The 15680-nt window shown below is 43.7% G+C and overlaps 1 pseudogene; it reads right to left on the bottom strand.

Annotated features, from left to right (window-relative positions):
- Positions 1-2052: 2052 nt before the first annotated feature.
- LOC134939109 (5S ribosomal RNA) lies at positions 2053-2171 on the bottom strand (annotated as a pseudogene).
- Between the last annotated feature and the right edge of the window lie 13509 nt (positions 2172-15680).

The raw sequence follows: 15680 nt of genomic DNA on the forward strand, positions 1-15680 counted from the left end.
GATAAGTGGAATAGCCCTCCATCAGAGGTGGTAGAGGCTAAGACACTAAAGCTATTTTAGTAGAGAAAGGATCAATATGTGGCATACTGTACTACAGGCATGCCCAACACTGGTCTTTGAGGCACACTAACAGTGCAGGTTTTCGTGATATCCAGTCTTCAGTACAGATGGCCAAATCTAAATAACTTTGGGGTCTATTTGCTAAGCTTTGGAGAGAGATGCAGTGGAGAGATATAAAGTACCAGCCAATCAGCTCCTGTAATTTTTCAAACTCATGTTAAAGAGACGGAAAAAGAAAGACTCTGTGTTGGGGCACACTTAAATGAAAAATATTAAAACTTAACTTTTAATTACGTCAAGTAAAATGAGATTCATGCACAGAAAAGCACAAAAATGTAAGAGGTTTCCACCTCCACATTCAATATGTTGCTCAATGTTATTGAAACATTATGTCCTACGAAATCCCCAGAACATAGCCATAAGAGTGTGCCAAGGTGAAAATATTAAAAATAAAAATGAAAACACAGTGGATTTCCAGAAGGAGATATGTATTGAACTATAGGCACACTTACAATCATATAGACTTTGTAATTGTCAAATATAAGGTGCTTCTAAGTCCTAAACATGGATAACCAACAGGTGTATGTTAATATAAATATAAGAGAACAGGGGTAAATCTATCTTTCCTCTCCAGACCTCTCCCCTGCTCTCCTCACTCGTATCTCCAACTGTCTCTCTGCTACCTCTTCCTGGATGTCCCAGCGCTTTCTTAAACTTAACATGTCTAAGACCGAGCTGATCATCTTCCCTCCCTCCCGCATAACCTCACCTCCTACAATCTCATTATCTATTGATGGCACTACTATCTCCTCTAGCCCCCAAGTGCGCTGTCTTGGAGTAATCCTTGACTCCTCCCTCTCCTTCAAACCACACATTCAGCACCTCTCACATACCTGCTGTTTTCATCTAAAAAATATTTCCAGGATCAGACCCTTTCTGACCCCGGATGCTACTAAGACTCTTATCCACTCACTGGTCATCTCCAGACTGGACTACTGTAATCTCCTGACTGGCATTCCTGACAAACACCTCTCTCCACTCCAATCTTTCCTCAATGCTGCTGCCCGGCTCATTTTCCTCACCAAACGCACTACGTCTACCTCTCCTCTCCTACTAGACCTTCACTGGCTCCCCTTCCCTTTCAGAATCCATTTCAAGCTTCTCACACTCGCTTACAAAGCCCTCACCCACTCCTCTCCCATCTACATCTCTGATCTTATCTCCCTTTACACTCCCACCCGTCCTCTTCGCTCTGCTAATGCACAACGACTCTCCTGCCTACGGATTACTTCCTCCCACTCCTACTTCCAAGATTTTTCACGCACCACTTCTCTGGAATTCCCTACCTCTCCCCCTCAGACTCTCCACCTCTCTACAAAACTTCAAACAGGCTCTCAAGACCCACTTCTTCACCAAACCCAGCCAAATATCATCCTAACCCTCTGTTCTACACTCTCTATGTACCCCATCTGTGTCACCCCTGTCTGCCTACCCCTCCCCTTTAGAATGTAAGCTCTCACGAGCAAGGCCCTCTTCCCTCATGTGCTTATCCTTTTTCTTACTTTAATAATCTTCAACTGTACCACATCCAGCAGTCTTCTGCCACCTGATACTTATTCCAGTGTCATCTGCTGATGTAACTATGTTTATTTACCCTGTACTTGTCCTATACTGTCATCAACTGTAAGTTGCTGTTTTCCTGTTTGATTATTTATGTACTCTGTAATTGGGCGCTGCGGAACCCTTGTGGCGCCATATAAATAAAGGATAATAATAATAATAATAATAATAAATATATGGTAATAAGGACTATATTAATGTCCAATACATAGTACCCTCCGTTCCAAAATCCCTGGTATAAATAAGATGTCTTCCTATGAGTCTGAAAAACACTGAATATAGGCTTAGTGCTTATTTGTGTGGACAGAGAAAGGTGCAGGTAAGGTCAAAGGTTTCTCCAGCACTTCTGCTTTTTGTCTTTAGTGAAAATTGTAATTACTGCACCCAATATTCCCTAGTGGTCCCCCATCTAGGTACTGATCAGGCTTCTCACTGCTTTGCTTCCAAGATCAAACGAGATTGGGTGTGTCCAGCGAAATGTGGCAGTAAATACCCATTCAACAAATGAGAGTGTGTGGTTAATGACAGTTACCCAGGATGTGAGTACTTCTGCTGTCCAAGGGGTGTGCACAGGCTCTCTCTTACACATGCATTGCAGAGATTTGATACCTGGCAATGGATGAGAGAGTACCGAAACACGGAAATATCATAGATAAAGAAGTAGGTTAAGGGCACCACCTTCTGCTGTCCACGGTCATATAAATTCCTGTAGCGGACAGTGGATGAGAGAGGTGTGCTTACTTTTCCTACTGAAATAGAAATATGAATGAGTCCTGGGATTTTTGATTGAAGCCCAACTCAATAGATAGGCACAGGCAAACAGCACATATAAATGATAAGAGTGCTGAAATCAAATCATGTCAGTAGCCGATACTCAAAAAAAATATGCAAATACTGAGAAAATAAACCCTATAAAGTTCAAAATAATGTGAATGAAATCGTAACAGTGGCTACTGTCCAACAATGTGCTACAAATATGCCAGTCAAAGCTGTAAGGGTCTGTTTGCCAAAGATAGATACAGAAAAAAGTAGACCATACAAGTAACTGATGTTAGATAAAGTAAGCAAAGCTCTTATTAATAAACTTTGTGTTTCAGACTCATACCAGGGATTTTGGAACGGAGGGTACTATGTATTGGACATTAATATAGTCCTTATTGCCATATATTTACCTCTGTTCTCTTATATTTATATTAACATACACCTGTTGGTTATCCATGTTTAGGACTTAGAAGCACCTTATATTCGACAATTACAAAGTCTATATGATTGTAAGTGTGCCTTTAGTTCAATACATATCTCCTTCTGGATATCCACTGTGTTTTCATTTTTATTTTTAATATTTTCACTTTGGCACACTCTTATGGCTATTGACAATGTCTATAATATTTGTCCTATTAAAAACACGTTAAAGGTTAAAGAACACAGTACGCCATTGGCGCAAAAAGTACCGCAAGGGTACTCCCTTAACTATACCTTAAGGAATGTACTTATACTGTAAACATTTGTGCAGTGACAATGTGTAGATGTAATGCAGTGTAACCTTGTTAGCTTAAAAGCTGTATGTGCGACTATGACGCTCTGAGAAACCTTTATGCATTTATAATAACCAATCAAATACCGGTCTAAGGTTCTAACGCCTTTAGTAAGAATGTTATTACTTGCAAAAAGAGTAATACAGTACAAGTCACACACTACAATATAACACAGACTAACTAACCAGATAACTACACAGGAAATACAATACAATTATGTTTAAGGGAAAATGAGAGAGAAAGAAGAGAAGAGAGAGAGGGAGAGAGAGATGGCTCACAATAACAATAAAGACAATATGATTGCAGAGAAGCTTACACATGTGAGGAACAATCGCTGCGCATGTTAGTCAATGCTGAGAATCTTTGTGGAGAAAATACTTGAACTTACCCATACTGGCTGTCCCTATATACACAACCCTACAATACCGCATGGGACAGAAGCTAGACTCCATTTTGGGAAACCTCCCATGATTCCAAGGACTGCAACACATGGTTGAAAGGGGGATGCTAGCAGCCATTTTAGATTTGCAGGTCCAAACACATGGCACTCTCTGCTACACCACAATCACATAGCAGAAGACACAAGACTCCATTTTATTCCAAAATGTCCAAGCCTCAAAACAATGCATATGTTCTGATTTTACAATTCCAAACCATCTAAATCACCTTTCACAATTTCAAGCAAACACAGTATCTCAATAACCAGAGCATACGAGCTATCACAAGACCAGACCACCAGGTACCCACAAGTATCAGCCTGCCATTGCAACACGCACATATTCAAAAGTAACTGCATGGTGGTATTCATGATTAACAAGATATATTATAACAAACCAGCACAATCTATTTTAAATCACCATAGGCAAACAAATACCACAAATGCTATGCTACAGGTTGTCTAATGTCCCAGCTACCATCACAGATTCCCAGATCTATCACACAAACAAGTTACAATATCCTATTTAAACCAGCACCATTGACCTTAAAGCAATCTGTCTATATTTCCTTATCTAGCCATGTGAATTCAATACTTAGCCTTTAGCTTGGAGGTCAGTCCTGGGGATGAAGCCGCCATGCTGCTGGGTGCCAGGTAGCTGTGTGAGTGAGTGAGCCCTGTGATTTCCAGTGGATAATGTCATACCTGCATTCCAGCTGTGGGGGTGTGTCAACCACAGGAAGTGTGTCTTTCTTGTATCAGGGAGCTGAGCATGTGAGCTTGGTTATGCAAAATGTTGGGTGATGACTAACACATTCCTGTCTTCTGGAGAGCTATTGTTTGGCGAATACAAAACAAAACCCTGTCTCTGGGTTTTGTTCGATATTCATGATGTCCACTTTCAGTTGAGACAATGACATCTCAGCAATCATTCTTCTGGAGACAAACCCTAACCCATTCGTAAACACAGGTGTTGGCCCTCCTCATTGAGTCTCAAAGCTCAGTGTAATTAAAGGCTATTGTACTCCGTCTGCGGGAAAGATACTGATTTGGAATACAATTAATCTTCAATTACTATTCCTGTGCTTAACTATGCATATGAAGATGTGAAGCCCTCCCAACATGCAAACTGTTGTTTGGGGAATCTCTAAGGTCAAAGAGCCATTTGAGACCCACTGATACCTGCTGGACTCAGGGGAATATTAACTTATAAAATACATTATATGGTTAAATTATGTAACGATTGAGTCGCACGCTACGAACACATAAACTTCTCCGTAAATGCGCATACCGTGCGCCTGCGGGTGCACGCAACAGCGAGTATGCGCACGCACGGGAGAGCTCACGCATGCGCAGCGCGGACATGTATGAGGTGCAAATATGGCAGTGTGCATAGTGATATTTTTCTGACTTTGACACTATGTTCTGGGGATTTCCTAGAACATAATGTTTCAGTAACATTGAACAACATATTGAATGTGGAGGTGGAAACCTTTTACATTTTTGTGCTTTTCTGTGTATGAACCTCATTTTACTTGACGTAATTAAAAGTTAAGTTTTAATATTTTTCATTTAAGTGTGCCCCAACACAGAGTCTTTCTTTTTCCTTCTCTTTAAGATTGTTTACCACTGACTCTGGGTGCACCGCCAACTATCAATACTCTAAGACCCCTTCTGGATCTTCTATTCACTTATATACTGTTGGTCTTAAGAGCCATATACAATAAATAGAGCTCTTTCCTAAGATTATTTATTCCGGTGCGGTACCAAACGAAATCTTCTCCTATTTTTCAAACTCAGCCTGTAACATGGCAGTTAGGTGCTGATTGGCTGGTACTTTATCACTGTCCTCTTTATCTCCATCCAAGCCTTAGTAAATAAACCCTATAGGTACTAATAAAATCACCTGTGCTCAAGCAAGGATATCACTAAAACCTGGACTGTTAGTGTGCCTTGAGTATCGAGGTTGGGAATGCCTGGTGTACAGTAGCGGATCTTGCCACGGGCAAGCAGGACTTTTGCCCGGGGCGCCGCCTTCCGGAGGGCGCCGGCGCCATCCAGAGGGTGCCGCACCATGGCAAGATCCTCTACTGCCCAGCTGCCCTCCGCTACTGCCCCCAGCTGCCCGCTGTGTCCCGCTGCCCGCTGCGAAGGGAACTAGACGCGTAGCATCTAGTTTCCCTTCATGGAGAGGACCTTTACTGTGCGGTGCGCGATGACGTCATCGCGCACCGCACAGCAAAGGTCCTCTCCACGAAGGGAACTAGATGCTACGCATCTAGTTTCCCTTCGTGGAGAGGACCTTTGCTGTGCAGTGCGCAATGACGTCATCGCGCATCGCACAGCATTTCAGCGGCGCTACTCTGAACAGGGGGCGTAACTGACTACGCCCCCTGCACGATACCACGCCCCCTATTTCCCGCCCGGGGCACAAAAAGCGCTGGAACCGGCCCTGCTGGTGTACTAAATGGACCAAGGGGTCCTGCCATCAAGTTCTATGTTTCTATATGTAAGTGGATAATAGTGTTACAGTGCTTGCATAATCTCTTCATAGGGTATAAGCAAAACTTGGCAAAACAATTATTCTTAGTAGGTGAAGAACACTCTTCAGCAAACACTACTCCTAGAATTTACATCTAATGCTATATTTACTTTATGCTAGTTTTCCATTATTAAAATGTTATTACTGTTATCTATGTAGTTTAAAATAAACACAATGACTACATGGGATTATGAGTAACAGCAACTGCTGGAGATTATCTATAAAGGACATGCACATAAAACAAAATGACAGTTGGACACATAATATGAATACATTTCCCAGAACACACTTCCAACGTCCATCTCCGCAGAACTACAAAGCAGCCTGCACACACATACACACTGTCACAGTTAGACATAAATGTTGCGCTACCTAAACATTGTGCCTCTCACTTCAATAGATTAGCCCAGCGATATAATTCTTAGAGGCTCCAGAGCATTGCAGTTAGGCTGAAGTGAATTCCTAAATCCCTGCATGTGGCTAAATCTGCACAGTATACAAAAAACAGTTTGAAGTGACACCTTACTGGGCACTAATAGATACAGAACATATATTTTTTCATAAAATACGTTCCTTAAAGTAAAGTCCAAATGTATTCTTATTCTTTCAAGTGTCATTCAGTGCTTGATTTCCAATTCCAGTGACATTATAAACATGAAAAAAACAAAACAGTAGACAAGTGTAGAACAGTGTTAAGATCTCCAATATTAGTATTCCATTAGAACCTTCTCATTTGAATATTTTATGGGGGATAAATACTGTAGATGTGACGATCAATATGAGTGAGTGCGTACCCCAACTCACTCAATGGTAGGTGATAATGTGCCAAACAAGGTTTCTTTAAATCTGTGACTTCTTTCTTATTTGTGTATAAATGAATTCCTTAGTGAATCCCAGAATACGTGAGGTTACATTAATGTACCCCACTCACTATAGCTGTGGGGTAGGTGAAGCCTATAAAGGTATCTATAGCCCCCCGAAGTGGAGAAGGAAGGCATACCCGACTCACGGTAATGTAATTGATGTGATGCTTATAAAGGTATTTTTAATCTGTAACATCTATATAAACCATCTGGATATTTTCACTGTGGTTTCTATTCATGAAGACTCAGAAAGTCAACTCAAGTATAGGGACATTGTAGCCATGTGAATAAAAGTGAAACTCAATGTGTAAATCAATAAAACTATATAAACACCTCCAAAGTGTATTTCTTTTCTCTATGGCATCAAGGCGTACCCAAACTCACATTTCAATAATGAAAAGAAATGTGCTTCAAGGTTTCTTTAGTGTATTGCAGTTCAGACTTCATAAATAAAGGTAAGTATCAGGTAATGATTAAAAGGAGCGTACCCCACTCACAGTAATGGAGGCCTTCAAAAGCACATAAAGGTATATTTAATCAGGCTGTATGATGACCATGTAGATGACTCTAATTCCTTCTATAGGATGCTTTGTATTCAAATCCAGACAGATGGACATCAAACGTATATGGGTAAAGAAAAAAAGAACCAATGTGTGGAGCTGTTTTATCCCAGATAATGCACTATAGTGTATTATTTAAAATACTGAAGGTGTACCATTATTCCACTGATATAGTGGGTGTATTTATCAGAACCCCAAAAAGGATGATAAGTGTACCCCACTCACTGTATATTCGAAGAATGACATAAAGGTATCTTTAAATGTGTCTAGACAGAATTTTCAACAGGCGTACTCAACTCACAGTATTATCACGAATTTCAAGGCATATAAAGGTATCTTTCACTCCAGACATCCGTATAATGGTTCGATCAAATGTTCTCCCATGTATATAAGTGGGAAAAAAACATGTTGTCCGTGTGCCCATATAAAAAAAGCTCCAAAAACAACTAGGGCATTTAAAACATAACACCATAAAAACATACAAAGTCCAAATGCACTAAAATATCTTTAAAAATCGTTGATGCAATAAAAGACCAAGAGGTTACCTTTTAAGCATATCCAATAGTATAAAATGGCTGTCCACACTCCTCTGTCAACGCGTTTCGGTCTATAATGGACCGTTATCAAGACATAAACTCAGTGTGGAGAGCCAGATATTTAAATGATGGACAGACAATCCAATTTGAGAGGAAATTACCTCACTTAATTGCTTAACATTACATACATAGAAGAAAACTCCTATTACAGTTTCAAAATCATTAAAAACTTTTAAAGACAGCATCTTAGTTAATTTACAATAATCCATACTTTTACAGAAATTGATATTTCAGAAATTGATACATATTGCATTTATGCCTGGCCCCGTTGCCATGACAACACGTACTCCTATCTTTTAGAATGTATGCTCCCATGCTGGGATTACGTATCACAGGTCTTTTAAGTCCATTAAAACTCCTTTCTGGGGATAGCTAAAAATATATTCGTTCCAGCTCAGGATGATCTCGAGCCCCTGGAACGCATGCTGGAGCGCATGCTGGAAGTTCCCCGCCAATGACAGTGCAAGGATAGGGAAGTGTTCCATGTTCTTTTTTGAAATGTGCTGAAAGGGCATGGGATTCCAGCCATTTCTTAATATTTCACAGAAATTCCCCTAACCGAACCGGAGTATTATTACATCCTGAACATGTCCCACATCTATAGAAGCCAGTAGATTTAATATTAGACATGTGTAACAGGGGTGCATACATACTTGAGACCAATTTTGATTTAAAATTTGGTGCCTTTCTGTTGTCGAAGTCAAAAATATTACATAGAGAGAACATACAGACTCCACACATATGAGTCGCTATGCTTGCAAACACGCGCAGCGAACACAGCAATATATGGTAACATACGCATTTACACAGACATGCCACAGAGATAGATTCAACACATATTTCATACAGCACATAATTATAACATATCAAGCGCCAGACATCATAATGTTTTAAATGTATTTAATTGAGTAACGTCATGTATGTGTATTATTGGAGCAGAGCAAGATGGACATATCGTGCTTGGTGTCATAGTAACCAGATTAATGTGTAGATTCATTTGATGCTTGTTATTAAGTTGTAGCACATTGCTATGAGTAGTTATGATTAAATGTATGAAAGCTAAAGTCACTCTTATTAGAACAATGGATATTCCAAGCATGTGATGGACAGGAAACTCAGGCCAGCCCTTTTGATGTCTTCAAGGCTGAACCTCGTTTGCATATGAACCAATCAGTGACTCATCATGAATGAGAAAGTTCCCTCCCCTAGACTAGTCTGTGCACTCCCCGAAACGACATAGTACATTGCTGATGAGACACACAGAAGTCTCTGTTCTTTTTCCCTGGGTGCTGTTCGAGATGCTGTCTGCCCAGTTCCTGTATTTACTTACTGAGAGAGAGAGATATATGGAGCGGAGGATGCATTGAGGGAATGGTATTGTATGCTGGCCTGTAACTGTATGTATTAGCTGCTTACTGTGTAAATTGTAACCATGTAACTACATATACTGTATATATATATATATATATATATATACTGTACATTGTGATATATTGAATACATATCCTTTTAATAACAAATATATACATCAATGAGCTTTGTAACTCAGACAATGTGTGTGTGTGTATTGTTTCCTCTTAAGGGATGTTGTGTTTTGCGACGTACAGCGCACTTTTATCGTATATGGTAATAAGTAGTGATGTGCACCGGAATTTTTCGGGTTTTGTGTTTTGGTTTTGGGTTCGGTTCCGCGGCCGTGTTTTGGATTCGGACGCGTTTTGGCAAAACCTCACCGAAAATTTTTTGTCGGATTCGGGAGTTTTTTTTCAAAAAACCCTAAAAAAACGCTTAAATCATAGAATTTGGGGGTCATTTTGATCCCATAGTATTATTAACCTCAATAACCATAATTTCCACTCATTTCCAGTCTATTCTGAACACCTCACACCTCACAATATTATTTTTAGTCCTAAAATTTGCACCGAGGTCGCTGGATGGCTAAGCTAAGCGACACAAGTGGCTGACACAAACACCTGGCCCATCTAGGAGTGGCACTGCAGTGTGAGGCAGGATGGCCCTTCAAAAAAATTGTCCCCAAACAGCACATAATGCAAAGAAAAAAAGAGGCGCACCAAGGTCGCTGTGTGACTAAGCTAAGCGACACAAGTGGCCGACACAAACAACTGGCCCATCTAGGAGTGGCACTGCAGTGTCAGGCAGGATGGCACTTCAAAAAAATAGTCCCCAAACAGCACATGATGCAAAGAAAAAAAGAGGCGCACCAAGGTCGCTGTGTGACTAAGCTAAGCGACACAAGTGGCCGACACAAACACCTGGCCCATCTAGGAGTGGCACTGCAGTGTCAGGCAGGATGGCCCTTCAAAATAATTGTCCCCAAACAGCACATGATGCAAAGAAAAAAAGAGGCGCACCAAGGTCGCTGTGTGACTAAGCTAAGCGACACAAGTGGCCGACACAAACACCTGGCCCATCTAGGAGTGGCACTGCAGTGTCAATCAAGACAGGATGGCACTTCCAAAAAATTGTCCCCAAACAGCACATGATGCAAAGAAAAAAAGAGGCGCACCAAGGTGGCTGTTTGACTAAGCAAAGCGACACAAGTGGCCGACACAAACACCTGGCCCATCTAGGAGTGGCACTGCAGTGTCAATCAAGACAGGATGGCACTTCCAAAAAATTGTCCCCAAACAGCACATGATGCAAAGAAAAATGAAAGAAAAAAGAGGTGCAAGATGGAATTGTCCTTGGGCCCTCCCACCCACCCTTATGTTGTATAAACAGGACATGCACACTTTAACGAACCCATCATTTCAGCGAAAAAAGTCTGCCACATGACTGTGACTGAAATGACTGGTTGGTTTGGGCCCCCACCAAAAAAGAAGCAATCAATCTCTCCTTGCACAAACTGGCTCTACAGAGGCAAGATGTCCACCTCATCATCATCCTCCGATTCCTCACCCCTTTCACTGTGTACATCCCCCTCCTCACAGATTATTAATTCATCCCCACTGGAATCCACCATCTCAGGTCCCCGTGTACTTTCTGGAGGCAATTGCTGCTGGTGAATGTCTCCACGGAGGAATTGATTATAATTCATTTTGATGAACATCATCTTCTCCACATTTTCTGGAAGTAACCTCGTACGCCGATTGCTGACAAGGTGAGCGGCTGCACTAAACACTCTTTCAGAGTACACACTGGAGGGAGGGCAACTTAGGTAGAATAAAGCCAGTTTGTGTAAGGGCCTCCAAATTGCCTCTTTTTCCTGCCAGTATACGTACGGACTGTCTGACGTGCCTACTTGGATGCGGTCACTCATATAATCCTCCACCATTCTTTCCATGGTGAGAGAATCATATGCAGTGACAGTAGACGACATGTCAGTAATCATTGGCAGGTCCTTCAGTCCGGACCAGATGTCAGCAGTGGCACTCACTCCAGACTGCCCTGCATCACCGCCAACGGGTGGGCTAGGAATTCTTAGCCTTTTCCTCGCACCCCCAGTTGCGGGAGAATGTGAAGGAGGAGCTGTTGACGGGTCACGTTCCGCTTGACTTGACAATTTTCTCACCAGCAGGTCTTTGAACCTCTGCAGACTTGTGTCTGCCGGAAAGAGAGATACAACGTAGGTTTTAAATCTAGGATCGAGCACGGTGGCCAAAATGTAGTGCTCTGATTTCAACAGATTGACCACCCGTGAATCCTGGTTAAGCGAATTAAGGGCTCCATCCACAAGTCCCACATGCCTAGCGGAATCGCTCTGTTTTAGCTCCTCCTTCAATGTCTCCAGCTTCTTCTGCAAAAGCCTGATGAGGGGAATGACCTGACTCAGGATGGCAGTGTCTGAACTGACTTCACGTGTGGCAAGTTCAAAGGGTTGCAGAACCTTGCACAACGTTGAAATCATTCTCCACTGCGCTTGAGTCAGGTGCATTCCCCCTCCTTTGCCTATATCGTGGGCAGATGTATAGGCTTGAATGGCCTTTTGCTGCTCCTCCATCCTCTAAAGCATATAGAGGGTTGAATTCCACCTCGTTACCAACTCTTGCTTCAGATGATGGCAGGGCAGGTTCAGGAATGTTTGGTGGTGCTCCAGTCTTCTGTACGCGGTGCCTGAATGCCGAAAAAGTGTCCCACAATTCATCGGGCCACCGTCAGCATCTCTTGCACGCCCCTGTCGTTTTTTAAATAATTCTGCACCACCAAATTCAATGTATGTGCAAAACATGGGACGTGCTGGAATTTGCCCAGATGTAATGCACGCACAATATTGCTGGCGTTGTCCAATGTCACAAATCCCCAGGAGAGTCCAATTGGGGTAAGCCATTCTGCGATGATCTTCCTCAGTTGCCGTAAGAGGTTGTCAGCTGTGTGCCTATTCTGGAAAGCGGTGATACAAAGCGTAGCCTGCCTAGGAACGAGTTGGCGTTTGCGAGATGCTGCTACTGGTGCCACCGCTGCTGTTCTTGCTGCGGGAGGCAATACATCTACCCAGTGGGCTGTCACAGTCATATAGTCCTGAGTTTGCCCTGCTCCACTTGTCCACATGTCCGTGGTTAAGTGGACATTGGGTACAACTGCATTTTTTAGGACACTGGTGAGTCCTTTTCTGAGGTCTGTGTACATTTTCGGTATCGCCTGCCTAGAGAAATGGAACCTAGATGGTATTTGGTACCGGGGACACAGTACCTCAATCAAGTCTATAGTTGCCTCTGAATTAACGATGGATACCGGAACCACGTTTCTCACCGCCCAGGCTGCCAAGGCCTGAGTTATCTGCTTTGCAGCAGGATGACTGCTGTGATATTTCATCTTCCTCGCAAAGGACTGTTGGACAGTCAATTGCTTACTGGAAGTAGTACAAGTGGTCTTCCGACTTCCCCTCTTGGATGACGATCGACTCCCAGTAGCAACAACAGCAGCGCCAGCAGCAGTAGGCGTTACACTCAAGGATGCATCGGAGGAATCCCAGGCAGGAGAGGACTCGTCAGACTTGACAGTGACATGGCCTGCAGGACTATTGGCTTTCCTGGGTAAGGAGGAAATTGACACTGAGGGAGTTGGTGGTGTGGTTTGCAGGAGCTTGGTTACAAGAGGACGGGATTTAGTGGTCAGTGGACTGCTTCCGCTGTCACCCAAAGTTTTTGAACTTGTCACTGACTTATGATGAATGCGCTGCAGGTGACGTATAAGGGAGGATGTTCCGAGGTGGTAAACGTCCTTACCCCTACTTATTACAGCTTGACAAAGGCAACACACGGCTTGACACCTGTTGTCCGCATTTGTGTTGAAATAATTCCACACCGAAGAGCTGATTTTTTTTTGTATTTTGACCAGGCATGTCAATGGCCATATTCCTCCCAGGGACAACAGGTGTCTCCCCGGGTGCCTGACTTAAACAAACCACCTCACCATCAGAATCCTCCTTGTCAATTTCCTCCCCAGCGCCAGCAACACCCATATCCTCATCCTGGTGTACTTCAACAGTGACATCTTCAATTTGACTATCAGGAACTGGACTGCGGGTGCTCCGTCCAGCACTTGCAGGGTGTGTGCAAATGGTGGAAGGCGCAAGCTCTTCCCGTCCAGTATTGGGAAGGTCAGGCATCGCAACCGACACAATTGGACTCTCCTTGGGGATTTGTGATTTAGAAGAACGCACAGTTCTTTGCTGTGCTTTTGCCAGCTTAATGTTAGGCGCGGCGGTGCGCCCGCTCGCTGACAGAGCAGCGGTCACGGGCGCCGCGCCTCTCTTCTTGTTTCTTCTGCACGGCGCCTAGCAACGCCGGGACGCTAGGCGCGCGCAAGCCGCTGGCTCCCTGGCAACGCTAGGACGCCGTGCGTGCAGGGCCGCCGGGTCCTTAGCAACGGGGACGCCACAGGCGGACCGCGTTCCCCGTTGCACTAATCAGCATTCACCTGTTTTCCCCTGCTCGTGCAGCAAAGCAGCTGCACGGCATTTGTTCATTAGCCTTTGTGTTTCTATTGGAGGGTCCCCTGTTATATGCCTCCTCAGTGCCTCACACTAACGCCGGTGATAGCTTCCTGCATGCTGCTCATGTTTGGTGAACGTCTGTTCTTGGTCTGTCGTATCCGGTCCGTCCTGCTCCCTGAGTTCCTGTATCTTGGAGTTCGTTAGCCGGTCCTGGGAATCCTTCTGGTCCTCATTTACCTGTGGCAGTCGGTTGGGGTTCTCACCCGGGTTTCGTGAGTGGCGGCCTTGCCGCGTGTTGCGGCCTAGGCCGCTTTAGTATTGTTTTGTTTGTACTGGAGCATTGCGGAGGTTTCCGCTTCCATTGTCCTCCCCGGAGCTCGGCGGTGCCGTGTAGGGGAGTGGACAAGTGGTATCTTTGGTTGTCCTTTTCCTTGGCGGCAAGCCGCGCATACTTTTTGTTTTAGGTTAGCCAGTAGCCCCTGGCCTTGTTGTTTCAGTTAGAGGGCCCCTTGTTATTACCCTGTCTCAGTTCACTCTTTGTCTCTCCTTAAGACCTGAGGGGGCATCGGAGTTGGGCAGACTTAATCCGCCCTTCAAACGCGGCTGCCATGGGCCTAAGAAACCATAGTCTCGCAAGAGTGAATTGACAGCACGGGTAAAACAACGGAGGTAGGGTGCCAGGGGCTATTCCCATTCCGTTTCCCTTTTCCCTGCATTACATCCTGCTGCTCTGGACTACTGTATAAGATCTCTCCAGTCCTGAGCCTCCAGGTAGTAACATTTCCCATTCCGTTTCCCTTTCCCAGCATTACGTTCTGCTGCTCTGGACTACTGTATAAGATCTCTCCAGTCCTGAGCATCCGGGTCGTAACATTATCACCGGCCCATATTAAAAGAAAAGGGTTTTTATTTTTTGTATTGGTGGGCCTAGAAATTCGTCCTCATGAATCCAGCAGGGTTAGGTCCAAATCCCAGTCAGCTTTTGGCCAACCAGATTCAGGAGTTAACTCAGATGGTTCAGGATCTTTCTCTTCGAGTGAGATCGCAGGAAGATCTTTTGCGAGCCTCCCCGAGTGTGGTTCCTGATCCGAAGATGCATTTACCTGATCGTTTTTTGGGTAGTCGGAAGGATTTTTTTAATTTTAAAGAAGCTTGTAAGCTTTATTTTCGTTTAAAGCCTCGTTCTTCCGGTACTGAGTCCCAACAGGTCGGGATTGTCATATCTTTACTCCAAGGTGATCCACAGACCTGGGCTTTTGGGCTAAAATCAGATGATGCTGCCTTGCTATTAGTAGACGCCTTTTTTAAATCCTTAGGCCTTTTGTATGATGACCCTGATAGAGAAGCATCAGCTGAGAGCCATCTGCGTGCTCTAAAGCAAGGGAAAGGTCCAGCAGAAGCATATTGTACCGAGTTTTGCCGTTGGTCGAACGACTGTGGCTGGAATGACCCGGCCCTGCGCAGTCAGTTTCGCCTCGGTTTGTCTGAAATTATTAAAGACAGTCTCCTTCAGTACCCCGCTCCTGAGACTCTAGACAAACTCATGGAGCTTGCCATTAAAATTGATCGTCG

Source organism: Pseudophryne corroboree, chromosome 6, assembly GCF_028390025.1.
Source record: "Pseudophryne corroboree isolate aPseCor3 chromosome 6, aPseCor3.hap2, whole genome shotgun sequence".
NCBI classification, from domain to species: domain Eukaryota; kingdom Metazoa; phylum Chordata; class Amphibia; order Anura; family Myobatrachidae; genus Pseudophryne; species Pseudophryne corroboree.